The 27877-nt window shown below is 46.6% G+C and overlaps 1 protein-coding gene across 3 annotated transcripts in view; it reads left to right on the top strand.

Annotated features, from left to right (window-relative positions):
• KHDRBS2 (KH RNA binding domain containing, signal transduction associated 2) overlaps positions 1-27115 on the top strand; it is a 588641-nt gene extending 561526 nt beyond the window's left edge. For 2 of the 3 annotated variants that reach the window (XR_011031441.1, XR_011031439.1), the window contains one exon: positions 27011-27115. The gene's annotated coding sequence lies outside the window, so the exon portion shown is untranslated. Of the gene's footprint in view, positions 1-11722; positions 11852-27010 lie in introns of all 3 variants that reach the window. The other variant, XR_011031440.1, reaches the window with a different exon arrangement.
• Positions 27116-27877: the final 762 nt, after the last annotated feature.

Genomic DNA, 27877 nt, shown 5'->3' with positions numbered 1-27877 from the left:
TGTGAGAGAGCTAGCGGGCACTCGGGCTAGGCTGGTGTTGGCTGGCACTTAAAAGGAAGGAACACCCAGTAAACCATGTGCTCAAGACCCAAATGGAAGAAAGTCCTTAAAATCACAACAGAGATGGGGAATGGTCTGGCACTATGGTTTAATAAATAGCAGCATTGACACAAATAAGCAGTTGGTGAAGTGCATAAACAGGATATGGCTATACAGCAGACATCGGTGAGATGTATCATACCAAGTGATGCTCGGATACCCCTTTTTATTATTCGAGTTTGGTCGAATTCGAATAGTAAATTATTCGAATTCGGTCGAATATTCGAGTCGAATATTTTTTACTATTTGATTCGACCTCGGACTTCGAGCTCACTATTCGAGTCGGTATTCGAGCTCATTATTCGAGCTGACTATTCGAATTGGCCTTAAATAGCTTCCAACACTTGTTTTGAGGGTGAATGATGCAAGAAACATCTTTTTTTCCAAGTAACAACAGCAAGTGATTATGTGGGGATGTTCCTTTAAAAAAAAAAAAAAAGGTGGAAAGAGAAGAGAAGTTGTGTCCAAAATTCTGTTCAGTAGTGTATATACTTCTTCTTCTTCTTCTTCTTTATCTTCTATATTTTCTTCTTCTTCTCCTATATCTTCTTCTTCTTTATTATCTTCTTCTTCTTCTTCTATATCTTCTTCTTCTATATCTTCTTCTTCTTCTTCTATATCTTCTTCTTCTATATCTTCTTCTTCTTCTTCTTCTTCTTCTTCTATATCGTCTTCTTCTTCTTCTTCTTCTTCTTCTTCTTCTTCTTCTTCTTCTTCTTCTTCTTCATCATCTTCTTTTTCTTCTTCTTCTTCTTCATCTTCTTCATCTTCTTCTTCTTCTTCTTCATCATCTTCTTCTTCTTCTTCATCATCATCATCTTCTTCTTCTTCTTCTTCTTCTTCTTCTTCTTCTTCTTCTTCTTCTTCTTCTTCTTCTTCTTCTTCTTCTTCTTCTTCTTCTTCTTCTTCTTCTTCTTCTTCATCTTCTTCATCTTCTTCATCATCTTCTTCTTCATCATCTTCTTCTTCTTTTTCTTCTTCATCTTCTTCATCTTCATCTTCTTTTTCATCTTCTTTTTCTTCATCTTCTTCTTCTTCATCTTCTTCTTCTATATCTTCTTTTTCTATATCTTCTTTTTCTATATCCTCTTCTTCTTATTATTATTTTTCTATTTCGTCTTCTTCTTTTTCTATATCTTCTTCTTCTTCTCCTTCTTCTTCTTCTTTTTCTATATCTTCTTCTTCTTCTATATCGTCTTCTTCTTCTTCACTTATTTCTCTTTTATATATTTTTTTTAAAGAAATGCAGCTATTTTTGAGCGTAATAAATAGCTGGTGGCGCACGCATGTTGGAAGCGCCATCGTATGTGCTCCCTGGCAGTGGAAACACACAGACAGCAGGAGGTAAATTCAGCAGCAGCAGCAGGAGGAGGAGGATGATTGTGTGGCAGCAGGCAGTCAATGAGGCAGGCAGCGAGACATAATAGGCTGTGTGGTACCTAGCGGTGGTACCAGGCCGTAAATACACAGCATGAGGTTCCAGACAGCGGTCGTGAAGCCCACATCATGTCCAATACACAACTGGGACAACACAGTTTTCAACCCGGACACCTCTAAAAATAATATCACAAAGTATTAATAAAAAGTATATATATTTTTTTGTTTTTTTAAAGAAATGCAGCTATTTTTGAGCGTAACAAATAGCTGGTGGCGCATGGTGGAAGCGCCATTGTATGTGCTCCCTGACAGTGGAAACACACAGACAGCAGGAGGTAAATTCAGCAGCAGGAGGAGGAGGATGAGTGTGTGGCAGCAGGCAGTCAATGAGGCAGGCAGCGTGACATAATAGCCCTGGTACCTAGCGGTGATACCAGGGCTGTAAATAAACACAACAGGAAAAAATTAAACCTTTTTTTTTTTTTTTTAATGGTTTACTTATTTTTTTTACAGCAAATTACACAGATATAGCTATTGTTTGACGTAATAGCTGGTGGCAGAGTGGCAGCAGAAGGTAAAATCTGTGTACCCTTGGCAGTGGGAAACACAGACAGGCAGCAGCAGCAGCAGGAGGAATGGAGGAGTAGTGTGAGTGTGGCAGCAGGTAGGTAGGCAGCGTGACATAATAGCCCTGGTACCTAGCGTTGATACCAGGGCTGTAAATAAACACAACAGGAGGTCCCAGACAGCGGTCGTGCAGCCCACATTGTGTCCAATACACAACTGGGACAACACAGTTTTCAACCCGGGCACCTCCGAAAAATTAAAAATTGTTTTGTTTTTTTTAATGGTTTACTTTTTTTTTTTTTTTTTTACAGCAAATTACACAGATATAGCTATTGTTTGACGTAATAGCTGGTGGCAGAGTGGCAGCAGAAGGTAAATCTGTGTACCCTGGCAGTGGGAAACACAGACAGACAGACAGCAGAAGGGCAGTACACAGCAGCCCACTGTAGATGTAAAATGTGTGGCTGCAGGCGACGTAATAGTCAAAGTGAACCAGGCTGGCTTAGTGAGCAGGAGCCAGGAGGTGGTAAAGGGTGGTAAGGCACATTAACGATGGTTCTTCCGGCAGCCAATTCATGTCCCCCTCTCGCCGACAACAGGGGCCAGGAACTCGCCTTCCACCCACGCCTGGTTCATCTTTAGAAACGTCAGTCTGTCCACAGACTTGTGAGACAGACGTGAGCGTTTCTCGGTGACCATGCCACCAGCTGCACTGAAGCAGCGCTCGGACAGCACGCTGGAAGGGGGGCAGGACAGCACTTCCAGGGCGTACTGCGCCAGTTCGCTCCAGACCTCCAGGCGCTTGACCCAATACTCCATGGGATCAACAGGGGCATCGCTGTCAAGCCCGCTGTAGGACCCCATGTAGTCAGCCACCATGCGGGTCAGGCGCTGGCTGTGACCGGAGGAGGATGCTGCTGCATGCACCTCCTCTCTAGTCACTGCTGCCGGAGCCTCTACAGTCCTGTAGAGCTCGTTGCTGAGAGACAGCAGGTCTGTGGGGCGCTTGCTGCTGGATGCAGGCACCTGCTGCTGCCTCTGTGCTGGCTGGACAGTGGGGGTGGAAGGCTGGGGGAAGGCTTCCTCCAAGCGCTCAACAAGGGCCTGCTGCAAGCTCCTTATTTGTTGCGCTGGGTCTCCTCCTGCAGGCGGCAGGAACTGGCTCAACTTCCCCTTGAGGCGTGGGTCCAACATCATGCTGATCCAGATGTCCTCCCTCTGCTTCATCTGGATCACCCTGGGGTCCTTGCGCAGGCACGTCAGCATGTGCACTGCCATTGGGAAGAGGCGGGCCACGTCTGCTGGCACATCGACGGCAGTGCTGTCCTCATCCTCCTCCTCTGCCGCCTCATCCTCTCTCCACCCCCGCACCAACTCAGCTGCGCTGTGCTGATCCCCCTCATCAGCAGCAAGGTCAGGGACCTCCACCAAGTCCTCCTCCTCCTCCCCCTCAGAGGTGGACTGTGCAGCTGCTTGCCGCTCCTGCTGGTTCAAGGCTGCCGCTCCCTGTTCCAGCAAAGCATCGAGGGCCCTGTTCAACAGACAAACCAGGGGCACCCACTCGCAGACCATAGCATGGTCCCTGCTCACCATGTTAGTGGCCTGCAGAAAGGGAGCCAGCACTAAGCACACCTGCTGCATGTGCCCCCAGTCATCATCGGGGACGATGGACGGGATGTTGCTGGTCTTGTCCCTTCTCTGAGCGGCGGAAACAGTGGCCAGGGCAAGGTACTGGTTGACAGCGTGCTTCTGTTCAACCAGATGCTCCAACATCGCCAGGGTGGAGTTCCAGCGAGTTGGAACGTCAAGGATCAGCCGATGGCGTGGCAGATCCAGCTCCTTTTGCACGTCTTCCAAGCTCGCACAGGCTGCAGCCGAGCACCGGAAGTGACGCACAACGTTCCTTGCCGTTTCCAGCAGTTCGCCCATCCCCTGGTAGGTGCGCAAGAACTTCTGCACCACCAGGTTCAGCACGTGGGCAAGACAGGGGATGTGGGTCAGGTTTCCCCTGTCAATTGCGGCAACCAGATTGGCCCCATTGTCGGCCACCACCTCTCCGACTCTGAGGCCTCTGGGGGTCAGCCAAATCCTCTCCTGCTCCTGGAGTTTGGCCAACACATGGGTTGCCGTCAGTTTGGTCTTCCCAAGGCTGACCAACTGCAGCAGCGCTTGGCAGTGGCGGGCCTTCACGCTGCTGCTGAGGCGGGGGGTTTGGCCAGGTGTGCCGGAGGATGGCAGAGGATCGGAGGAACCTGCTGCAGTTCCCCTGACCCTGCGGGGTGGCACCACCCACTGTGTTGCTGCTGCTGCTGTGCCCGCTGCTGCTCTCCCATCCTCACCCCCTTCCACCAAGCTGACCCAGTGGACAGTGAAGGACAGGTAGCAGCCTGTCCCGAAGCGGCTGCTCCAGGAGTCTATGGTGACGTGGACCCTTTCACCAACCGCGTGCTCCAGCCCTCGCTCCACATTGGCCATCACAAAGCGGTGCAGTGCAGGAATGGCCTTGCGGGCAAAGTAGTGTCTGCTGGGGAGCTGCCAGTCTAGGGCTGCACAAGCAAGCAGCGCACGCATGTCGCTCCCCTCCTGCATGAGCGTGTACGGCAGGAGTTTGGAGCACATGGCCCGTGCCAGCAAGCCGTTCAGCTGCCGCACGCGACGGCTGCTGGGAGGCAGAGCCCTAACCACCCCCTGGAAGGACTCGCTCAAAAGGCTCTGGCGTGGCCTTTTGCTAGCACGGGAATCAGCGGACACAGCAGAAGAGGCCACTGAGGACTGGCTGCCAGAACAGGCCTCAGTGTCGGCGGCAGGAGTTGCAGAGTGGGGAGGAGCAGTGCGTTTCCGCACTCCTGCTGGTGCTGCTGGAGGAGCAGGAGGGCGGGTGGCTGCTGTTGCTGCTGCTGCTGCTGAAGGCTGTGCAGTGATGGGTGTGGTGCCACTGCCAGCACCAGATGCCTTCAGCCTCTGGAACTCCTCATGCTGGTGGAAATGTTTAGCAGCAAGGTGGTTGATGAGCGAGCTGGTGCTGAACTTTAAGGGGTCTGCACCTCGGCTCAACTTCCGCTGACAGTGGTTGCAAGTGGCGTACTTGCTGTGGGCATTGTGAAAAATCGCCAGATTGGTGACAAGAACAACCCCCTACGGCCTGGAGCCGCTGCTGCCTGTCTCCCTGTGGTGGTTGGGGGGGGGGGCTTGGGTGCGGCTGGTGGTGGTACTGGCAGATGCTGCTGCTGAGCCTGAGACACCAGCAGGCTGTGGGACCTGCCTACTGCTGCCAATGCTTGCAATGATGCGCCTCCTTGCAAGGCCCACAAGCGCATCCTCCTCCTCCTCCTCAGAGCTGCTGACGATGACATCCCCAGGAGCTGGTGGCACCTAGTCTTTGTCTGTCACCGTGTCATCATCATCCTCCCCCTCCTGAAACATGTCCTGCTGGGATGATGACCCCCCAAACTCCTCTCCTGATGCATGGATGGGCTGCTTGACTGTCGCCACAGTCTTGCTGTCCAATCCCTCCTCCCCCAAAGTGCCCATCAGCATCTCCTCCTCAAAATCGCCAACAACAGCAGACAATTTACTCATGATGCCTAGGGTCAAAAGACTGCTGAATGACAGATCGCCAAGTGACGGTGAACTGGCCTCCTCCCCAGGCCCTGCTGGGTGGCTGCTGCGAACAGGGGTGGTGGTGGTGGTGAGGGTGGAGGCCTCGGATGCAGAGCTGATGGCGGGCTGCTCTTCCTCCGTCATCAGTTGCACCACAGTGGCTGCATCCTTTTCCTCAATGGGACGTTTCCGACCCGGCTGGAGGAAAATAGGAGCAGGTACTACACGCTGCTGCTGCTGCTGTGTCTCTGCAGCGTGAGTTGCAGATGCTCCTGCTGGGCGGCGCCCAAGGCGTCCACGGCCAGTGGCTAGAGGCGGAATGTTAGCCACTGACGCAGCTGCTGCTGCTGCGGAACTGTGCATGGTGGCGCGGCCGCGGCTTGCCACAATGCTGCTCCCTCTCCTCCTGATTCCCTTGCTGCCCTTCCCCTTGCCCAAACCGCGCTGGCTGCCACTTCCAGACATTGATGTTTTGGGCGTAAACAAAAAAGGTTTTTAAAAGGGCGGGTGAAAAAGTGGGGTACTTTAATGGAGTGGGTTGGTGGGTGAGGTGACACTAATCACTAAGTGATTAGATCGCTAAGTGATTACTAGTACAGTACTAATACAAAATACAATAATTCAGTAATCAGTAAGTGTGAACAGTGAACAGTGAGTGTGTCCCCTAGTACACTAACTAGAAAATACAATAATCAGTAGTAATCAGATTCAGTAGAAGGAAATAGAGTGTGTGTAGTACACTACAGACAGTGCACGCACACACGCAGGAGCTAGCCTTTGAACAGTGACTGAGTGTCCCTAGTACAGTAAGTAGTAACAGTAAGTACAACTAGAAATTACAATAATCAGTAGTAATCAGAAGGAAATAGAGTGTGTGTACTGTACAGACAGTGCACGCACGCACACACGCAGGAGCTAGCCTATGAACAGTGACTGAGTGTCCCTAGTACAGTAAGTAGTAACAGTAAGTACAACTAGAAATTAGAATAATCAGTAGTAATCAGAAGGAAATAGAGTGTGTGTACTGTACAGACAGTGCACGCACGCACACACGCAGGAGCTAGCCTATGAACAGTGACTGAGTGTCCCTAGTACAGTAAGTAGTAACAGTAAGTACAACTAAAAATTACAATAATCAGTAGTAATCAGAAGGAAATAGAGTGTGTGTACTGTACAGACAGTGCATGCACACACGCAGGAGCTATGAACGAACAAACAGTGACAGTGAGTGTCCTAGTACAGTTACAGTATACTACAAAATACAATCACTCAGTAGTAAAGGACAGCAGAAACACTGGTATAGATGAGAAATAAACTAACAGAGGACAGGAGGACAGCTGTGACCACACAGGCAAGGCTCTGAGGCCTAAAGCTGTGAGCTTGCCTGCAGCAGCTGGCTGTCTCTATGTAACACACAAGCTACTAACTAAAATACAATGTCTATCTAACTAACAACAATATAGGTGTATATAGGAGGTGTATGTGAGCAAAAACGCTAGGTGATTGACCACAATAAAGCTCTTGCTAAGCCAAAGCACAAAGGAGCAGATCTCTCTCTGTACAAAGTCAGGCAAGGACGGAAAAACCTAAAATGGCGGCCGCTATTTATAGGGTAGGGGCTGGCCAGGGTCCCCCTCTGTGATTGGCTGCCGTCAGAGGGCCTGGGAGCTCTCTGATTGGCTCTAAGGACATCAATCTGGGCTATGACGCTATTCGAGCTCGGTATTCGAGCTCGAATAGCGCTGTTTGCTCGAATAGCGCGAATAGTGAATGGGCTATTCGAATTAACTCGAATAGCCCATTCGAATAGCTGCAGCTATTCGAGCTCGGTATTCAAGCTCGAATAGCTGAAAAAGAGCTCGAATATTCGAGCTACTCGAATATTCGAGCTCTGCTGAGCACCACTGATCATACCATGGTGTCTTGATTGATGCCTGGGTGTAGATAGGAGGCAGCAGGTGTGGGTGCCAAGAGGTGCACGGCCTTACGACCGTTTCGTGTGGCAAACGCCAAACTTCTTCTGAGGCTGAGATGTGCACATCTCAGCCTCAGAAGAAGTTTGGCGTGGCGGTTTTCAAGCCCATATGGTCGCCGGGCTGTGGTAGCTCAATGATAGAACAACAGTGACTGTCCAGCTGATCAAATTTGGTTTGTCCACAATGAACCAACGACCTTATTATCTTGGGTGTGCCCCCCCGAGACACTCATATAGTCATCGGTCATTGCTTCATTGTAATATGCAAGCCCCTTCACTGCGGCAAGGTAATGATCACGAAGGGGAATTGGCACATGTAAATGCCTTTTGTTTTGTTGTTGCAGCTGCAGTGCAGCCAGAAAAATTAGGCAGGCATGTACACGCACCAGAAAAATTAGTATAGCGGCCGCTGCTCCTGCTAGCAGCGGCCTTAAAAATTCAGGAATCCACCTAGAGTCCTGGACCCTGTTGGTGGTGGCGGAGAAGGCAGTCAAGCGGCCTGCGGGCAGAGGTGCTGTGTGGGGAGCGACTTAGTCTTGGGGCAGGCACTCACACGGCGTGCAGATAGAGATACTGTGTGTGGGGACTGACTTAGTCTTCAGACAGGCAGTAGCCCTCCGGGATCCATGCCTCATTCATTTTGATAAAGGTGAGGAACTGAACACTTTTGTGACTTAGGCGACTTCTCTTCTCAGTGACAATGCCTCCAGCTGCGCTGAAGGTCCTTTCTGACAGGACGCTTGAGGCAGGGCAAGACAGAAGATGGATGGCAAATTGTGACAGCTCTGGCCACAGGTCAAGCCTGCACACCCAGTAGTCCAAGGGTTCATCGCTGCTCACAGTGTCTACATCCACACTTAAGGCCAGGTAGTCGGCTACTTGCCGGTCTAGGCGTTGGCAGAGGGTGGATCCGGAAGGGCTAAGGCGAGGTGTTGGACTAAAGAATGTCTGCATGTCCGACATCACCATGAGATCGCTGGAGCGTCTTGTCCTTGCCTGTGTGGACATGGGTGAAGGATTACTGACAGTGGTACGTTTATTGCGTTGTGCTGTGACATCACCATTAAACGTATTGTAAAGCATAGTTGCCAGCTTGTTCTGCAAGTGCTGCATCCTTTCTACCTTCTGGTGATTTGGAAACATCTCCGCCACTTTGTGCCCATACCGAGGGTCTCGTAGCGTGGCCACTGGCCACCCAGTACAGCTCATTCCCTTTGAGATTTTTTTATACAGGGGTCCCTCAACAGGCTGGACAGCCACTTACTCCCTGCTTGTCAGTGGTCACCAGGTTGACCCAATGGGCTGTGTAAGTAATGTAGCTGCCCTGACCGTGCTTGGCAGACCAGGCATCCGTGGTCAGGTGGACCCTTGACCCAATGCTGTGTGCCAGAGATGACACCACTTGCCTCTCAACTTCACGGTACAGTTTGGGTATCGCCTTTTTAGAGAAATAATTGTGGCCTGGTATCTTCCACTGCGGTGTCCCAATGGCCACAAATTTACGGAAGGCCTCAGAGTCCACCAGCTGGTATGGTAACAGCTGGTGAGCTAACAGTTCCGCCAAGCCAGCTGTCAGAGGCAAGGGGGTGACTGGCAGAAATTGGCTTCTTCCGCTCAAAGAATTCCTTCACAGACACCTGGCTGCTGTGGGCAGAGGAGCAGGAACCGCTCAAGGTCAGAGGCGGAGTGGAGGAGGGTGGCTGTGAAGGTGCAAGGAAGAAAGCAGCTGAAGATGCTGCACCTGAAGGAGGAAGAGGAGAAGGAGGGTGGCTTTTTTTGTGTGTGCTGCTTTTGCTCAGGTGCACTTCCCATTGCAGTTTGTGCCTTTTCTGCATGTGCCTTCGTAAGGCAGTTGTCCCTACGTGGGTGTTGGCCTTTCCACGGCTCAATTTTTGGAGGCAGAGAGAACAGATGGCATTGCTCTGATCTGAGGCAGACACATAAAAAAATTCCAAACTGCTGAGCCCCCCCTGGAGTGATGGCATTATGGTGGCATCAGCAGCTGACGTTGAAGGGCATGTTGGCTAGCTGTACATAGGTGACGATACATGCCGCAGGACACTACCACCAGCTGTTTCTGATGACGAACTCCCCTTGCTTCTTTCAGGAACTCATCTCCTCCTACTCTAAACAGACTCCCCCTCTGAACTGTCCCCCTGTTCATCTCCTCTTCCTCTATTGGGAACCCACGTGGCATCCGTATCATCGTCATCATCATAATCATCCTGCCCAGCTTCGGTTGCCTCAGACACCTCCAAAACTGCACCAACAGCAAGTGCTTCATCATCCTCCTCCTCACACGTAACGTGGGAGGTGGAGGATGATGAAGCACTTGCTGTTGGTGCAGTTTTGGAGGTGTCTGAGGCAACCGAAGCTGGGCAGGATGATTATGATGATGATGACGATACGGATACGTAACGTCCATAGTGTCGCCTAACTTGCTTAGCGCCTTCATCTTGTTGTAACAATAATAGCTGTGCATCAGTGATTTCCCCACCAAATAACTCCTGCAAAGTGTCAAATGCAGCACATGTGGTGCTGGTAGTAGCGCTGGTGGCTGCGGAAGATGAGGTGTTCTGTGTTAAATAGTCAACCACATCCTGACAACCTTGGGAGTGGATGGGACATGCCTTCTTCTGAGCACTGTACTTTGGTCCAGGGCTGCACAAAATCACATCACCACAACCTCGCACAGACCTGCCGGGTGCGGAGCAGTGCTTTTCAGCGCTGCTAGATTTGGGCGCAGCCGGCGTCTCCATAGACTACAATAGGAATCACTCCTATTGCAGCGCTCAGTGAGTAACGTCGGGTCCGTCAGAAAACGGAGCCGAGGTTGCTTAAAAAACACAATAATTCGGCCTCCAGCAATCGTTGGAAGCCGAATGATTTCATTCCCCCACTATTCATGTCGGCCTGGAGGGGGAATAGTAATTAAAATGGCCCGGACTTGTGCAGAAGCAGGATCAGCCTTATACCACTGAATCCTGCGCCCAAGTCTACCGGCGCCGATTTCAAATGTACTCTGCCGGGTGGCCTTCCTCTGGGTCTGCCTCTACCTCTGCCTCTATCTGTTTTGTCCATATCAGGGGGGGATGAAGCGAAAGGTATGCACTGACTTGACTAATACACTGTGCAGTCACACAGGTGCAGTTAACAGGTATGCACGGAGTGGTATATCACACTGCGTGTACTCACGTAGGTAGGTGGGTGCACTGAACACAGCAGGTAGGTATATGCAGTGATGGGTATTACAAATGTGCACCTACACGTAAAATGAACAGGCACAGTGACTGGTGGTATTAAATATCACACTCTTCCTTCCGGGCTGGCAGAACACAAAAGGGTAGCCTTGGGGCCTTTCCAGCCCAACCCTGTACCACTAAAATAGGGTGTGCCCCAGGACTCAATACTATCCCCTTAGTTGTTTACCGTATACATGATGCCACTGGGGAAAATCCTCCAAAAACATGGTCATATCACTGACATATCACTGCTATGCTGATGACACCCAGCTATATATGTCATTCAAACCCGAAATGACAGACTCGCAAAAATAAACATATGCTTAGCTGAGCTTCAGGAGTGGATAAATGAAAACTGGCTTAAAGTAAATGCTGAAAAAACTGAGGTACTTGTCATCGAAGGCCAGAGCATAACAGCAATGCAGCTCCAGACACAGTCAACACCACTGAGGTTAGGGAACTCAGGCCTTACTAGCTCCAACAATGTGCACAGCTTGGGAGGGGTGATCAAGACACAGGATAGTTAGAACTGTGTCTCATGCTCTCTGTCACCTCCTTTCAACCAAAAAGATGGCTGCCCCTATGAAATCACAAACATTTGCCTGTTCTTTTAAAACAGGGTGGGTAATAGATTATATTAACTATCTATTTTAGTTAACATAACTAATGTAACTTAATGACAGTACGTTTGTTTAGGCTGAAGCTCCTTTTTAAGCAATAAAATGAAGCATCAGTGACATAGTTACATTTAGCTTGCTCAAGAAATAAGTTGCATTTGATTGGAAGATTAATGTGTTAAATATGAAATTTGACAGGACAATTCACTGGAAATTAAAAAAATGCATATATACTACTTTTACAGATTTACTAGAATCCACAATGTATTCAATATATTGAATAGAAATCAGTATACTGCTGGAAGTCAAGCATCTTAGTACTGTGAATGTTAATCATGGTCATCGAGGTCAACACATGGGATTCAGTATGGCAGGTACAGAGAGAATTGCAAAATTGGTAACATAAATGATTTATTGTTTGGAAATGTATGTTACTCTTAGCAGTCCATCTGAGAAACAGGCTTGCAAGTTTGTATTATTTTTATAGTATCTTTTTTAGAATTGTAGTAATTTTACTTTATTTATATGCTTAATTACTACAGGGAAATAAAACTTCTCATTAACATTCACATGCCAAGTACAGAGCTCATATGTTTAGTTTACTTTCTGCTATATTGCTCTGCCCAGTGGTTTTCAGAATGTAACTTTATTTGACATTTCATGCTATTATTCTCTGTGCTTTCTCCTTCCTTGGAATTCACCATGGGAGTTATTGACTTTGTGAAATACTATGATTTGTAGTTTTTTTTATACAAAACACCCTCCTTCTCCTCCAGAACCATTGGAGGACTTAACCATCAATACCACAGTACTCTTGCAGATTGTTAAGCAAGATTTCATGGTTAACTGTATCAAAAGTCGCTGAGAGATCAAGCAGTATAAGGATGGAACACTCGCCTCTGTCTCTGGCCCTGAGCAGGCAATTGCAAATCTGGACAAAGTCTGTCTCACAGTTGTGGTACTTCTTGAAGCCAGAATGTAGGGGGTCAAAAATGTTGTTTATTGAGCCAGGCTTCAAGTTGGAGGTATGCAGCCTACTCAATAACTTTTACCAGAAAGTGGAGGTTGGAGATAGGTCTGCAGTTGTTTAGAATATCTGGATCTAGGGATGGTTTCTTGTGTAGTGGCCTGATGATTGCTTCTTTCAGACAGGTAGGAAACATCCCTGCTTGCAAGTAAGTTGACTATCTTGTGACATGCTGGCCTGAACATATCAGAGTATTTCAACATGAACTGTGTTGGGGCAGAGTCCAGGAAGTCTGTCGAAGGTTTAGAAGGATGTTCGAGATTACATCTTTGGTAAATACCTTAAAGTCAAACCATGGTGGAAAATTGATATGGCATCCATTATGAGCCTCATAATGGATGCCATATCAACCTTCCACCATGGTCTGATTTTAATCACTTCCCCTCCCCTGGGATGAGTAACTACGTCCCTGCAAGTTCCCATAACTTCTTGCAGGGGCATAGCTATCACGTCCCTCCCCGCCGCACGTTCCAGCTCGCCCCCCTCCCCCACGCTTGTTACTGCTGCCGATCCATAGCTGCTAGATCAATGAATGGGAACATAGTATGAATGACCGCAGCCATCTATGATCCGGCGCTGTCATTCACAAAACCCGTCCATGCATCACTTCCTCTATCTGTAGTAATACTATGCATGAGAAAGTGAGCGGCGAGGACATCTTGTGGCCAAAAAGTTTAATTAGATCTACATTTTTTTTTCAATAAAGGACTTATTAATAATGTATTTTTACATTTTAAATTAACCCTTGACCTCCCACACTCCCCAATAGTTACCCCAAAAAGTTTTTTGAAAGAAAAATGTAAAAAAAATGTACAAATACAAAAAACGTAAATAGTTACCTTAGGAACTAAACTTTTTTAATATGTACTGTATGTCACGAGGGTATATTACTATTACTTCATAAATGATGGGCTTGTAATTAGGGATGGACGCAAAACTGAAAAAATGCACCTTTATTTCCAAATAAAATATTGGCTCCATAAATTGTACAAGGGAAAATTTTAAAACATTGCAATAACCGGGATAAATGGGCAAATAAAATGCGTGGGTTTTAATTATGTTAGTGTGTATTATTTTAAAGCTCTAACGGCTGAAAACTGAGAAATAATGAATTTTTTCCATGTTTTTATTATTTTTCCTGTTAAAACAGTTTTAGAGTAAAATAATTCTTAGCAAAAAGTACCCCCAAAGAAAGCCTAATTGGTGGCGAAAAAAACAAGGTATAGATTGTTTTGTTGTGATAACTAGTAATAAAGTTATAGGCGAATGAATGGAAGGAGTGCTGATGGGTGAACATTTTTCCTTTTTTTAAGGGGAAAAACCCTTGGAGGTGAAGTGGTTAAGGTTAGGTAGGTTAGGTTTTCAGTGTTGTGGATTTGATAGCAGACCTGAATAGATGAGACTTTTTCTGTGAAGAAGAGGGCAAATTTCTCACATAGGTCCTTAGCACTAGATTTACCATTCCTGCGCAGATCTGTGTAAATTCCCTGGACCTCACACCTCCTAGGACCCCTGCTGAGTTTTTTAACATGCCAACAGCTCCATTGTTCTCTTTCTTTTGTTCTGAAAACACACCCATTACCTGTGAGGCCTCCACATTTCCATTTGTTTACTCAAGAGTAGCTTAGATCCAAGGCAGATCTAAACCTGTGTGTAAGACATGGAAACCTTCAGACATGCCTGCCGTATCTATACAAAATATCCCCCACATTCACTGACCTGCAAATATTACAGACACACATTCACAATATATGGAAACACAAGTCTTTTATAAACAATTGTGTGAAAACAGAATGAAAAGTTGCTGATACAATTACATGAATACAATGAAAACTTGCTAACACTTCAGTCTCCAATGTATGTTTGTACACAAATAGTGTGAAGTGTAGAGGACTCTGAAGTGTAGACAAAGGGCTCAATTCTGGTAGCGTTTAGTAAATAATTACCTCATGAAATTGGGTTTACCTCATGAGGGAAATCAACTTTTGAATTCTGGTAGTCTAAGTAAAGTTTTACCTCATGTAATTTCATTGCACTGGCAGGGGCGTTCCTTGGGTCCTTGGAGATCGGGGGCACCTGTGCAGTCCCCTCCCCCCCCCCCCTCCCCGGCCACCACAGCTGTCTCCTCTGCCAGACAGCCAGTAGCGTCAGACCTCGATCAGCCGGCGACCAGTTAGAGTGGGCGCTAGGACCTACCTAGCGGACAACGCTGATATGCGGAAGTGACATCACTTCCGCATATTTGCGCCTGGCACCCGCTCTAACTGGTCGGGTCGCCCGCTGATCGAGGTCTGACGCTGCTGGCGAGTGACAGCAGGGACCCCCAGTTAGGTAGTGAGTGACAGCAGGGACCCCCGTTAGGTAGTGAGTGACAGCAGGGACCCCCGTTAGATAGTGAGTGACAGCAGAGACCCCAGGTTAGATAGTGAGTGACAGGGACCCTCGTTAGGTAGTGAGTGACAGGGACCCCCATTAGGTAGTGAGTGACAGGCGCCCCCTCACCTCGCAGCCAGCAGCGTCAGACCTCGATCAGCGGGTGACCTGACCAGTTAGAGCGGGCGCCAGGTGCAAATATGCGGAAGTGATGTCACTTCCGCATATCAGCGGTGTCCGCTAGGTAGGTATACGCACATACAATTTTGATTGGTCAATCACTGACCAATTTTATCACCCCCATGCAGTAAGTGGGCCAACAGACAATGAATTTGATGAACAGAGCTAAAATTGGCTAATCAAAATTGTATGTGTGTACAAGTTAGGTAGTGACAGCAGGGTCCCCCAGTTAGGTAGTGAGTGACAGCAGGGACCCCTGTTAGGTAGTGAGTGACAGCAGGGACCCCCGTTAGATAGTGAGTGACAGGGACCCCAGGTTAGATAGTGAGTGACAGGGACCCCCGTTAGGTAGTGAATGACAGGCGCCCCCTCACCTCGCAGCCAGCAGCGACCTGACCAGTTAGAGTGGGCGCCGGGCGCAAATATGCAGAAGTGATGTCACTTCCGCATATCAGCGGTGTCCACTAGGTGCTAGCGCCTGCTCTAACTGGTAGGGGCACACCTGGAAATAGATTGGGGGCACCCCAGAAAATTTTGGGGGCATGGGCCCCCCAAAATAGCGCTAGCGACGCCACTGAGCACTGGTGTAAAATTCAGTGCAGTTTCTAGGCTAAAATGCACCCAGGGAGAGGATTTAAAAATTGCGCCCCCCCCAAAGCAAGGTATGGGTGCACGCAGTATAGGTTAGCCAGGTCTAGTTGCACTCAGTATAGATTCCCCCAGTATAGGTAGCCCAGAATAGGTACCCCAGTATAGGTAGCCAGCTATAAGTCCCCCCAGTATAGGTAGCCAGGCATAGGTGAGCCAGTATAGTTGCCTCCGGTATAGGTTAGCCAGTTGGTGCCTCCAGTATAGGTAGCCAGTATAGTTGCCCCCAGTATAGGTTAGATAGGCAGGCGCCCCCGGTATAAGTTAGATAGGTAGGTGCCCCCAGTACAGGTTAGCTAGGTGGGTGCCTCTAATATAGGTAGCCAGAATAGTTGCCCCCAGCATAGATTAGATAGGTAGATGCCCCCAGTATAGGTTAGTTAGGTAGGTGCCTCCAATATAGGTAGCCACTAGCCAGTATAGTTGTCACCTGTATAGGCTAGCTAGGTAGGTAGGTGCCCCCAATACAGGTTAGATAAGTTAATGTTCCCACTATAGGTTAGATAGGTAGCTGCCTCCCAGTATAGGTTAGATAGGTAGGTGCCCCCCAGTATAGGTTAGATAGGTAGGTGCCCCTCAGTATAGGTTAGATTAGGTAGGTGCTCCCCAGGTTAGATAGGTAGGTGCCCCCCAGAATAGGTTAGATAGGTAGCTGCCCCAGTATAGGTTAGGTAGGTGCCCCCCATGATGGAGGGGGGAGCCGCAGCCGCTGGGGAGGGCAGCCCAACCTCTCCCTCCCTTCCTCTCCCCAGCCGCCCTCCGTGCTCCCTCCTCAGACTGCAAAGCAATGGGCAGGGAAGCGCTATACAAAAATACTCACCTCCCTGGTTCCAATCGCTACTCACACGCCGCCAGTCTCCTCTCTGCATAGACGCTGATACACACGCTGCTTCCGGTGTGTGTATCATCGTCTACTCTGTGCAGAGAGGAGACTGTCGGCGAGAGACCAGCGATTGGAACCAGGGAGGTGAGTCGTTTTGTATAGCGCTTCCCGGCCCATTGCTTTGCAGTCTGAGGGGGGAGCACGGAGGGCGGCCTGGGAGAGGAAGGGAGGGAGAGGTCGGGCTGCTGTCCCCGCGGCTGCGGCTCCCCCCTCCATCACAGCGCCCCCCCTCCCAACAGCGCTCAGGACGCCCGCACGGCCCTAGAAACGGCCATGGTAAAATTATACACACATTCACATACCTTCATGTGGTTATAGTCTGTTATCGTGTTGGGTTTCCTCTTTCTGCCGTCACCGATCGTCACGTCTTGGTGCATGGAACTTAGAACACACACAGTCTTGTTTTTTTCCGACAGGGCTTCCCAGTACCACGGTGCATCTTCCGTGGAGGCATGTTGGGTTCTTCTTCTTCTGTCTCCTTTTCAGATTCTTCTGAGGAGGTATCAGTGGCCTGCTGGACAAATGAAATCTCTCCTCCATCAGAGTCTGCTTCGTCCATTTCCTGAAGCCATGCCAAAGCCTGTTGCGCGGAGAGGTTCTTCCTGCGTGGCAGTGATACGCAGGCCATCCTGATGCGTGTTCTTAGAAATGCAAAGAAGAAGTGGTTCTTCCACCTGCATCGGTCTGCTTTTATGCACAGCACTGTGTCATGCCACTCCCTTACATACACTGCTACAATGGATGGACAGGACAGCATCACACCTTTTGGCCACCTCTACAGCATTCATATGTTGTGAAAAGCCAGCCTAATTGTATCTGCCATACTGCCATCAATGCCATGGCAATGGAATGCCTCAGTCTGTCATCATTTGTCATGTCAATGGAACACTGCCAAAAGTGCCAATTGCCCTCTGATTGCATTTTGCTGCATGAATCGGCAACAGAGTTCTGTGTCTGCGTGGGTTTCCTCCGGCACTCAGGTTTCCTCCAACATCCCAAAAACATACAGATAAGTTAATTAGCTTCCCCATAAAATTGGCCCTAGATGACGATACATACACTACATGATACATACATAGACATACTGTATGATTATGACAGGGACTAGATTTTGAGCCCCTCTGAGGGACAGTTAGTGACGAGACAATATACTCTGTACAGTGCTGCGTAATATGTTGGCGCTATATAAATACTTAAATAAAATCTGCCCCTGCCTTTCCACCCATACTGCTCTCAGTCATGCAACACCCAATATCTGCTACAGGCAACCCTACCCCCACCTCTGTTTTACCTCAGACACTTTGTCTACACTTCAGAGTCCTCTACACTTCACACTATTTGTGTACAAACATACATTGGAGACTGAAGTGTTAGCAAGTTTTCATTGTATTCATGTCATTGTATCAGCAACTTTTCATTCTGTTTTCACACAATTGTTTATAAAAAACTTGTGTTTCCATATATTGTGAATGTGTGTCTGTAATATTTGCAGGTCAGTGAATGTGGGGGATATTTTGTATAGATACGGCAGGCATGTCTGAAGGTTTCCAAGTCTCACACAGCTACTTTGTGTAAATAAATGGAAATGTGAAGGCCTTACAGGTAATGGGTGGTTTGCACAACAATAGATTGAAGATAATCAACCCTGAAGACCTGTGAACATCTCAGCACGGGTGAATAACACCTCTAGCCTTGCAACAGAAAATAGAAAACTCGGTAATTCTAGTGTTAAAGGATGTGATGTTGATTTTCCGACAGGATGGATTGCATAGACTGTAAAGTGTGCGGAATAGCTGGGTAGGTTTATTAGCTGATTTTACAATTTCCTGTGATAGACTGAGGACTTTTTCTTGTTGATGATTACCTGGTAATTCTTTTGGTGTTTATCCTTTGAGCACTGGTGTTTGTGCCATTGTCGTTCTAGTCTGCGTCCCTCTTTGTTTAGATCCTTTAAGGAGTTGTTAAACCATCGAGCATTATGTAAGGGTGTGAAAGGTTTTATGCATAAGGGAGCAATAGAGTTCAAGGCATATGCAAACATAAAAGTACTGTTGACAACAAAAGTAGTTATGTAACAAATATGTCACAAATTTGTTACAAACCAATATGATCAATGGTGCCAGAAAGGTATCTGGTGTTTGAACAAAGTGAGCCATGCTCCTGCGAACACTGGCAATCCAGTGCAGGAGACTTGGGCGCAGCCGGCGCCAACATAGACCATAATAGGAATTACGGCTATAGCAGCGCACAGTGAGTAACTTTGGCGCTGCCAGAAGACGGAGCTGAAGTTACTTTTAAAACACTGTAATTTGACCTCCAGCAATAACTGGAAGCTGAATTACATAATTCCCCACCATCCACGTGGGCCTAGAGGGGGAATAGTATTTATCGTCACCGGGAACTTGTGCAGCAAGTAAGCCATACCGGCTGTATTCTGTGCCCAAGTCTCCCGGTGGCGATTCCTCTCATATGCTACTCCTGAGCTTCCATTTATATATGTTTATCAAGCCATCCATCAAAAACTGAGATACTTGGAATGTGAAAGAGGAAGGAAAAAACTTGCTTTTTTAGAAGTGCACATTTGAACTTTGCATATTACATATTGTATACATATCAGGGCAGCTTAGTGATATACTGGTTAACACTCTTGTCTTGCAGTACTAGAGCCACAGGTCCTAGCATGATATTGTCTGCATAGAGTTTGCATGTTCTCCAGATACTCGAGTTTCTTCACATATCTCAAAAACATACATATAAGTTAATTGCCCCTCATTCCCAAACTGACTTTGGACTAGAGAAGAGACAAATTGGCAGTATACCAGCAAAGGATTCCAAGGTTGTGATAACACCAAACTTACCAATAAGTTAATTATCCCCCTCTCCCCTATTGGCTTACTATAAAACGAAGATATTACTAGTGCTTCAGCAATAAGGAATTCCAAGGTTTTGATAACACCAAACTTACTGATAAGTTAATTGTCTTCCTCTCCCTAATTGACTTAAGACTGTGGAAGTAACATAATACTAGTGCTGTAGCAATAAGGGACTTCAAGGTTATGAAGTCACCCAACTTACTGATAAGTTAATTGCCCCCTTCCTACTTAATTGGCTTTAGACTGTAAAAGGAACATACAGGGCCGGTTCTAGACTTTTTGCTGCCTGAGGCAAACTTGTGAGAATATACCTACAACCCGATTTGCAATGATCGCACAGCACCTGAACATTTTCACCCTCAGTAAAGGTAGGTGGGTAGCAAGGTATTGGTGCTCCCTGTATAGGGTGGCCAGGTATAGTTGCCCCCAGTATAGGAAGCCAGTATAGTTGCCCCAGTATAGGTAGCTAGTATAGTTGCCCCAAGTACAGGTAATATAGTTGCCCCAGTATAGGTAGCTGGTATATTTTCCCCCAGTATAGGTATTATAGTTGCCTCCAGTATAGGTAATAAAGTTGCCCCAGTATAGGTATCTAGTATAGTTGCCCTCAGTATAGGTAGTATAGTTGCCCCAGTATAGGTAGTATAGTTGCTCAGTATAGGTAGCTAGTATAATTGCCCCCAGTACAGGTAGTATTGTTTCCCCAGTATAGGTAACTAGTATAGTTGCCCCCAGTATAGGTAGTGTAGTTGCCCCAATATAGGTGGGCCAGGAAGGAGGAGCAATAGGCACACAGTGGTGGGGTGGGTAAACAGACCCCCTTTCCTCACCTTGGCCCCCCCCCCCTTCTGCGATCCCCCCACCAGATATTAGAACAGTGTGTCAGTAGCAGCATGTGGGGAATGAATGACTCACCTTTTCTTCCTTGTTCCAGGTGTAGGAGTGATGCGTGCCACAGGTCTTCTCCTTATTCAATGCCACCCACTGTACGTGCAGAAGTATTGTGGGCAGCATTGAAGAAGGAAAAGACCTATGGCACGCAGCGTTCCAATGTCTGGAAAGCGGGGCCAGGCCTGGAAACATATTACTAGTGCTGTAGCAAAAAGGGACTCCAAGTTTATGAGGTCACCCAAATGACTGATAAGTTAAAGGGGAACTTCAGCCTAAACAAACATACTGTTATTAAGTTACATTAGTTATGTTAATTAGAATAGATAGGTAATATAATCTTTTACCCACCTTGTTTTAAAAGAACAGGCAAATGTTTGTGATTCATGGGGGCTGCCATCTTTGTCATGGGGGCAGCCATCTTTTTGGTTAAAAGGAGGTGACAGGGAGCAGGAGACACAGTTCCAACTGTCCTGTGTCCCGATAACCCCTCCCAGCTGCACACGCTAGGCTTCAAATGTCAAATTCAAAATGTAAAAAAAAAAAATTGCACCAAAACAGCAGAACGAGAACAACATCATCAGAAATCCCATCATGCTTTGCACAGCATAAGGGGAAAACTGCCCGGGCAGTTTTCTTCTGTGCAGCTAAAAATGAGGCTTGTATAAGAGAAACAAAGTTCTGATGCTGTGAAACTGTTAAAGAAACACCAAGCCTTTTCAGTTCTGCTCAGTAGATTTTTAGTCTGGAGGTTCACTTTAAATGTCCCCGTCTCAACAGTTGGATTTAGACTGTAGAAAGAGCATACAATCAGTGGTGTAGCAAGAGAATGCAGGGGTCACATTAGCACCACAGCCCCTGGACCAGAAGGACCCACAGGTCCCTCCCTTCTTCAACGAATGTATTGATTGGCTGTGAATTTTTTCCTAAGAGCACATCTTATTATCTATCCTCAGCCTCTGTTGTCCAAATAGGTTTGGTATAAATAACATGACCCGGTGCATACTCTACTGTGATAAAACGGCATGCTTGTATTGGGAAGTGATGCTCTGACTTCATTTTTCAAACAGAAAATATCATATTTTTCTTCTAAAGCAAGCCTCTGCACAGTACAAAAGGATTTTCTTGGAATTATTTGTTTCTGACAGCTAACAATGAACAGCATTTTGGCTTGTATGCTTTATGAGATTCTCAGCACTTTTTATTATTCTGTATGTATGGACATAATAATAACTATTCTCTTCTGTATGCTGAGTGTAATTCTCAGTGTATATTCTTATTCTGCATGGAAACAGAATTACATTCAGCAGGAATCACATCATCGTGTCTGCTGAAAATGTCCACGAACTTTTATTGGACTGGGTATTGAATGACATTTTAATATATTTCTTTTAAAAATATTTTGATACTCAGAAAATTACCATAAAGGATTTTAATATCCCTTAAATGTAGTCTCACAACAGATTTTTTTGCTGTTATGGGGCAGCTACTAATGATTAGCTCACAATGTAGAGTTACCGTGTAATTAGATAAGGGTAGTCATTAGGGTTTTTATCTGTGGAATCACCTGAATGCTGGGGGGGGGGGGGGGGGGATCGGAAGAAATTGCATTTAGAGTTGAGAAAAAACATTAGCAGCAGGTCTGTGCATTCTTAGTGCGGTCCATCGTGGTGCAAGGTAAAGCTGAAAAATGGATCTTCTTGCTTCTGCACAAACGCCAGGTCCATGCTGATTACTAATTCCCCCTCCGAGTTGTAGCAACTCGGGGGGGGGGGGGGGCACAGATGTAATTTGGACATATCCGGTGGAGAAAATACTCTACCAATTTGTTGGAACCCCCCTCCCCCCAACAGAAACTCTGGAAGCCCAAATCAGGCATGCATCGCTGGCACCGAAACGATCGGTGCAGCGCTGAGCCAAAATCAGTTGGTTCATTAACAGCTCCCATTTACGCACAATGGAGATGTAGTTTGATGTTGAGCACAATAATTTTCAGAACATGCTAACAGGCCAACCCTAAAGTAGACATATACATTATAAGGATAAACATACAGGCTTTCTGGAAATGTTATTATGTAGATTCCCTGTGATGCCACATATGGGTAGTTCAGATAACTGGCACATGGTTATGCTGCTTTAAACTACTAGCAATTGTTGTTCTATGAACCATCTTAAAGGGGACCTGCACTCAGAATGTAATTTCTGCTTTAAAAGATACAGTCCTGGCCAAAAGTTTTGAGACTGTCAAAAATATTGGAAATTAGAAAAGTTGGTGTTTAAGATTTTATAATAGCAATTTGCATATACTCCAGAATGTTATGAAGAGTGTTCAGATGAATTGCATAGTCCTTCTTTGCCATGAAAATTAACTGAATCCCCCCAAAAAAACCTTTCCACTGCATTTAATTGCTGTCATTAAAGGACCTGCTAAGATCATTTCAGTAATCGTCTTGTTAACTCAGGTGAGAATGTTGATGAGCACAAGGCTGGAGATCATTATGTTAGGCTGATTGGGTTAGAATGGCAGACTTGACATGTTAAAAGGAGGGTGATGCTTGAAATCCTTGATCTTCCATTGTTAACCATGGTGACCAGCAAAGAAACGAGTGCAGGCATCATTGCGTTGCATAAAAATGGCTTCACAGGCAAGGATATTGTGGCTACCAAGATTCCACCTAAATCAACAATTTATAGGATCATCAAAAACTTCAAGGAAAAAGGTTCAATTCTTGTTACGAAGGCTTCAGGGCATCCAAGAAAGTCCAGTAAGAGACACGATCATCTCCTAAGGAGGATTCAGCTGTGGGATCGGAATGCAACCAGTGCAGAGGTTGCTCAGGAATGGCAGCAGGCAGGTGTGAGTGCATCTGCATGCACAGTGAGGCGAAGACTTTTGGAAGATCGCCTGGTGTCAAGAAGCACAGCAAAGAAGTCACTTCTCTCCCCAAAAAACTTCAGGGACAGATTGATCATCTGCAGAAAGTATGGTGAATGGACTGCTGAGGAGTGGGGCAAAGTCATATTCTCAGATGAAGCCCCTTTCTGATTGTTTGGGGCATCTGGAAAAAGGCTTGTCAGGAGAAGAAAAGGCGAGTGCTACCATCAGTCCTGTGTTATGCCAACAGTAAAGCATCCTGAGACCATTCATGTGTGGGGTTGTTTCTCATCTAAGGGAGTTGGCTCACTCACAATTTTGCCCAAAAACACAGCCATGAATAAAGAATGGTACCAAAACACCCTCCAACAGCAACTTTTTCCAACAATCCAACAACAGTTTGGTGAAGAACAATGCATTTTCCAGCATGATAGAGTACCGTGTCACAAGGCAAAAGTGATAACTACGAGGCTCGGGGAACAAAACGATGAAATTGTGGGTCCATGGCCTGGAAACTCCCCAGATCTTAATCCCATTGAGAACTTGTAGTCATTCCTCAAGAGGCGGGTGGACAAACAAAAAACAACTAATTCTGAGAAACTAAAAGAAGTGATTATGAAAGAATGGGTTGCTATCAGTCAGGATTTGGCCCAGAAGTTGATTGAGAACATGCCCAGTCAAATTGCTGAGGTCCTGAAAAAGAAGAGTCAACACTGCAAATACTGACTCTTTGCATAAATCTCATGTAATTGTCAATAAAAGCCTTTGAAACTTATGAAGTGCTTATAATTATATTTCAGTACATCTCATAAACAACTGAAACAAAGATCTAAAAGCAGTTTAGCAGCAAACTTTGTGAAAACTCATATTTTTGACAGTCTCAAAACGTTTGGCCATGACTGTACACAGCGTAGTAACCTTTAAACAAAAACATTTCTTTGTTACAGCTGACACAAATCCTAAAATAAATCTGCACTTTTCTACTTCATGATTCATGGAAGCAGACATATTGTTAACCTCCTGTGCTTTCAAATGAGCATATCTGCCATTTCTACCATAGGCAGTCATGTGACACAGGGGAGAGATCAAATTACAACTTGTGATTAGACACAAATGAGGGGGAATTAAACAGGCTAAACTCTCTAAATACATACAGGGTATCAGTCAATACATGAGTTAAACAGGTGCATGCTTACCTAAAGCTGGAGAAGATGTGCATAGAGGTGCTTCACATTAATTTGACAAGATCTGGGCGGGTTGACTTGATACAACTGGGTTACCGGATTTCTCTCTAATACAAGATAGAATATTTGGTGGACTCACCTAATTAAATTATTACTGTTCGGAACTTAATCTCTCCTTGTCATATTTCCCTCTCTTGCTGGATTTACAGTATATGCATTGTCGGCCTGGTCAGGTTGTAGCTATAGTCCTTTTATTGAGGGTCCTGTTTGGTCACACTGTCTCATTGCTTTAAAGAGAAACTGTTAGCCAAAAAAATCAAATTTTTTTGGCTAACAGTTTGGCTAACAGGACGCAAGGCCGCATAACAGATACTGCAGAGCATGCAGAGAGGGTTTTTTTTCTCTGTACTGCCCTTCCTAACTCTTTACTGCAGCCTGATTGGCTGCTTCCTCTCTCTCCCTCCCGCAACCCCCCCCCAACCAGGTGCCGATGTCTGCCCTACACCCCGAACCAGGTGCCGATGTCTGCCCCCCCCCCCCCAGGACCAGGTGGCGATGTCTGTCCGCCCCCCCCCCCCCAGGACCAGGTGCCGGTGTCTGCCCGACCCCCTCTCCCCCCCAGGACCAGGTGCCGATGTCTGTCCGACCCCCCCTCCCCCCCAGGACCAGGTGCCGATATCTTCTCACCCCAAAAAGCTGACACCGAGAGAGAGCGGGAGCAGAGTACATCTACACACTTCCAGCGCTGCCACCGCAGTTTGCCCTGTCGCCGTGCATCTCTCTCTCTCCTGCTCGTGATTCTCTCACATGTGACTTGGCAGCTGAGCTGCGGTGGCGGCGCTGGAAGTGTGTAGATGTACTCTGCTCCCGCTCTCTCTCGGTGTTAGCTTTTTGGGGTGAGAAGATAGCGGCACCTAGTCCTGGGGGGGAGGGGGGGAGGACAGACATCGGCACCTGGTACTGGGGGGGGAGAGGGGGTCGGGCAGACATCGACACCTGGTCCTGGGGGGGGCGGACAGACATCGGCACCTGGTCCTGGGGGGCGGGAGAGGGGGAGGGCAGACATCAGCACCTGGTTCGGGGTGTAGGGCAGACATCAGCACCTGGTTGGGGGGGGGGTTGCGGGAGGGAGAGAGAGGAAGCAGCCAATCAGGCTGCAGTAAAGAGTTAGGGAGGGCAGTACAGAGAAAAAAAACCCTCTCTGCATGCTCTGCAGTATCTGTTATGCGTTAAAACTCCTGTCTCAGAAGTCTATTACTCAACTAATGTATCAGATTTTAGTTCCATTTTAGTCAGGCCCAGATTTACATCACAGGAGCCTATAGGCACAGAAGTTCTGGTGCCCTAGACTCTGCCCACACATCCTGACAGGAATGCTCACCAAATCGCTGCTGGCTGGCCTGGCTGGCGCCTTTCCCCTGCTTTCCCTGCCCGGCATAGTTAGGCAGAGGTACCTCCCGGTATTGGTTATCCATATGAACCCCCAGTAGCTAGAGGTGCCCCAAATATTAAGTAGCCATAGAAGCCCTCAGGTATAGGTAGTCAGACATGCCCTGAAATAGGCAGATGTACACATTTAATATGATATTGAATGCAGATGGGTAAAGATGCCTCCCCCACTGCCTGCAGAGCAGATGAAGGTGGGGACCATTAGTAAATAAGCATGTAATGGGACCAGAGTGCCAGAAGTTCCAGTGCGTGGCAAATGCAGTGAGACATTTGACAGCTGGGAGGCAAAAAATATTCAAAAAGGATTATACCACCTGCATTACAAGTGACTATTAAAACACAAGCATGGCATGTGTTGTAGTTACCATGGGGGTTTAAAAATGCAGTGCTTTTGTAATAGGAGTCCCTACAAATTAAGAAGCATGATGTGTAGAAGATAGTGTCTTTACTTACTAATAAAACAGGCCAGCATTAGGACACTGCAGCCTGAATTCTGCCTGTCCAGGAGACATCCTTATAAATACTGTCTGGAGAGGGAGAGGAGGGGGGCGAGGTGATGGCTCTCTCTCTCTCTCTCCATAAGTAATATAACTTTTTTCTGCTCTGCTTTCCATTACACAAGGATGGAGGGGGGGGGGGGGGGTCTTGGCTGCACACTGCACATAAGCTGCTGTCCACTGCTCACACAGCTAGAGCAGAGCAGCAGCAGTCTGTATCACGCTATAGATGCCTGTGTAAGGGAGAGAAATACACTCAGAGAATGCAGGAACTACCTTTTAAAGGAGCGGGCGCCTGTAAGCACAAGCCTTAGTTATTCTATTGTAAATCCGTCCCTGATTTTAGAAATTTCTCCCACAGAAATGTTCATTTCACCTTACTATGTTTAATGATTTTCCTTGACCGCTTTGAATCTAGTATGAAGCTAGGAGTTATAGAGTGGTAGATTCCATTCTGACATATATTTTTGCTTGATAGTTCCCTTTTAACATATTAATATACTGTAACTGCACTGACAAGGACAAATGTCAGAGATTTTAAATTATACTATTCATTTTGTATTATGTATTTAATTTTTCATTAATTATTTATTCAGTTAAATGCATAAATCACTTTGTAGTTTTCTAATCTTTATTTCTTCTTTTTTATTGAATAGGTGTATCCTTAATGTCTTCCAAAACAATGAATAGTGGACATTCTTCTACAGTCATCTAACATATATTACCTTTTGCAAGACCCACCCGTTGTTTAAACATGTACCTTTGAGTGTATTAAAGATATCAAAAACATATCCTACTTGCTTTCTTAATGTCTACTTTGTCTGAGGACTCTTAATATATGTCATCAATGTTTTCTGCACAAGGCACATGTTCATGAACGTCTTGTAAAATTACCTACAGTGCACAGCAATTTTACTGGAATTTACAGACATAGCGCGTGTTATATAAGTAGTGCAACTCACGTCACCTAGGTAACACTTGCATTGTTTGTATAATATGTCATGCTACTGTGTGTGCGCTTTAATTTTACTGGACTTTTGTGAATATGCGTCATAAACTTCAACCTACCTTTACAACCGAGATTTGTCCAACTGATGTAGGTTGCTTACAATGGTGTCAGTAGTCAATATCTTAACTGTATAACAGTGGAACTCCTTTTTCAGTAACAAAAACCAGTAAGAAGTCTTACCGTGATGTAGATACCTTTTAGCTGCATAGCTAGAAATCATGGGGTCCCATAGCAAAGTTTTGTTTAGGCCCCCTCATCCCCCCAAAAATATAATTATTAGGCACCACAAAGTAGTCTCCCTGGGTATAGGTACCCAGTGTTAGCCCCGCAAGTATAGGTAACCACAAGAACCCCAGTATAGGTAGTCTTAAGGTAGCCAGAGAGTCCCCTCACCACTCAGTATAATTTAGCCAAAAAGCCCTCTCTAAGTTTCAGGTAGCAAGAGAGCCCCAAATATAGGTAGCCAGAAGGGCCCTTCCCCGTTACAGTACAGGTAATAATAGGGCCCCCAGGT

Source organism: Hyperolius riggenbachi, chromosome 4 (genome assembly GCF_040937935.1).
Source record: "Hyperolius riggenbachi isolate aHypRig1 chromosome 4, aHypRig1.pri, whole genome shotgun sequence".
Lineage (NCBI taxonomy): Eukaryota > Metazoa > Chordata > Amphibia > Anura > Hyperoliidae > Hyperolius > Hyperolius riggenbachi.
Note: the sequence above shows the minus strand (reverse complement) of the source record. Positions and strands in the feature narration are given on the sequence as shown.